Source organism: Limulus polyphemus, unplaced genomic scaffold (genome assembly GCF_000517525.1).
Source record: "Limulus polyphemus unplaced genomic scaffold, Limulus_polyphemus-2.1.2 Scaffold430, whole genome shotgun sequence".
Lineage (NCBI taxonomy): Eukaryota > Metazoa > Arthropoda > Merostomata > Xiphosura > Limulidae > Limulus > Limulus polyphemus.
Genome location: NW_013666040.1, coordinates 110,853 through 113,344, shown reverse-complemented (window position 1 = coordinate 113,344; position 2,492 = coordinate 110,853). Strand labels below are relative to the sequence as shown.

Below are 2,492 nucleotides of genomic sequence, written 5' to 3'. Positions count from 1 at the left end.
ATGCCAAATTTTATTTCGCAAGCAGGATATTTTACAATAAATTGTTAGGAATTAATCACACTACCATTTACATTTCAAAATGTGACGTAACCTAAAGAATATAAATGTAGGTTTACCGTATGTTACTGTTGAGAGGCTCTTAGCATGACTAAAATGGTCAACAATTACTTTTCGCGATGAGCGGTATGAGTAGCTCAGAGCTTTGGCTCTGAGTGAAACCAAGAGTGCAGTACAAGTAATCTTTTTAAAGTCCGTGAAATAATTTAAATTGATATATTAACTTAAACTTTTCCTGACACTGGGGACGGGTACTTTTGTTTGTATTTCTATAAATATCTATTTTTTTCTTTCTCAATCAGGCACCCAGACTCTCGACTTGCTCGGATGTTTAACGGAAGCATTCCCATAGTCCTCGACACACTAAAACAGCACTATTTCATCGACCGGGACGGTAAAATGTTTCGTCACATCTTGAACTTCTTACGAACCAATGTGTTGACGATTCCAGAAGACTTCGGAGAGCTGGATCTCCTTCTGGAAGAAGCAAAATTTTATGACATCCACCCTTTGGTTAGAATGTTGGAGAATATGAAGAACGAGCGCAACAAAAGGAAATATTCCAATGTCAATGAGTCGAACAAGAACCGTCACTGCCAAGGTTATTCAACGTTAAATGGTGAAGACAGGGATGGCGAAAACAGCTTCAAATGTTTAGCCCTTCACGTCAATCCAGATCTCGGGGAGAGAATTATGATCAGTGGAAAGCGCTCCCTAGTGGAGAATGTTTTCCCAGAAATCAGTCAAGTCTTGATGGACGCTCGCAGTGGAGTAACTTGGAACACTGACTATAAATATGTGATCAGATTCCCATTGAATGGATACTGTAAGCTGAACTCTTTAGAGACTATTGTCCGGCTATTGGACAATGGGTACCATATTGTGGCCTCAAATGGCGGCGGCGTTGAAGGCCAACAATTTAGTGAATATCTTTTTGTACAAGGAAATGGCTCCTTTTAAAAAGGGGTCAAACGATTTTTTTTCTTTATTTACAACAGGTGAGGGTTGTTGGTATATGTGACAGTTAGAGTAAGTGAATAGAAAAGGTTGCAGAGGTACATGAGATGTTACTAAACCGATGAAAGTATTTGTGTTTAAACACGAACCAATGTGTTTATTTCGTAGTTGGCATTATGAGGAATTACTAAAACATAGGAAAGATATGCGCTTAAAAGACGAACCAGTGTGTTTATTTCAAACACATTGGTATTATGAGATGTTACTGAAACTCTTAATACAGTTGATAGTTATTGCTTATTTAAGTAAGGGCACTTGTTGACTACCATGGTCACAACTGCCTATCTCATTGGTTGAATGAAGTCCACGTGCCCTCGAGTCACCCTCATCCTCTTGAGGGTACCCACAATTGTAATCTTGCTCCACATACCCTATGAGGTCTATGTAAGTATATGATATTAAAATGAACGAAGAAATCGTGTAAAATGTATCGCATAATTTATGGTCAGACAAGAAAACAAAACAGATTATAATTGTTTATACATAAATGCGTGCATATGTGTGTGAGTACGAGATAGAGGGTATAAAAACACTACATGTAAAAAACAAAATAGGGTGTTATACACAATAAACTTGTACAAATGATTTGAAATTGTTCTTAACCTTTTGATATGCCCCCGGTAAATCTGCAGGCTTGTGACCCTGAAAATCTGGCTTCGATACTCGTGATTGGCAGCCCATTGTGTAGCTGTGCGATTAAGAACAACCAAAACAACCGTTCGATGTCTAAAATACACCTGAAACCAGCCACCTGTTGTGAAAAAAAGTATTATTAAACAATTGTTTCGGATAAAAATTAACGTTTTGTATTTATTCAGTTAAAATGCATAAGCACGGCTCCTTTGTTATCATTGGAAAAAAAAGCCTTGTTGATTTACCCAGTTGTAATTCTGGAAACAAAGCCTTGTATAGATAGGATTTAGGAACTGACGGACTACTTTTACAGTACAAATATATATATATATATACAAGTTAGTGTTCGAAAAGTTAGGTAAGACCTGACTGTTTAAAGTTTGATATAGTAAATTAACTTAAATGTATCCAATATGAAATGTATTAGTGACGTCAACGTCAGACGGAAAGCGTTTTGAAGAATTAAGTTTCTCTCTCTCAGTGTACGAGTTTTATGTGCATTATCCGAAAAAACGTAAAGAATATTATCTTCAAACTTTGTGCGTATATCATCCTTAAAAGCGATTTCGAATACACCTTAGATAATGCCATCAGGAATTTGTTATTTCAGGAGTCAAAAGTCAGTTGTCGTTAACCATAAGAGCAGAATTATATTATAAAAAAAAAAAACCTTTAAAAGGCCTAATGGTCTTGGTAATAAGATTTGATGTAATAACATTGATTTGTAGGTTCATGTAATTTTGTAGGTTCGTTCGTAGATAATTTTGAGCCATGCAATTGAGGTG

The 2,492-nt window shown here is 36.2% G+C and overlaps 1 pseudogene; it reads left to right on the top strand.

Moving 5' to 3' along the window:
- Positions 1 to 384: 384 nt before the first annotated feature.
- On the top strand, positions 385 to 1,017 carry LOC106458224 (annotated as a pseudogene).
- The last annotated feature ends 1,475 nt before the right edge of the window (positions 1,018 to 2,492 follow it).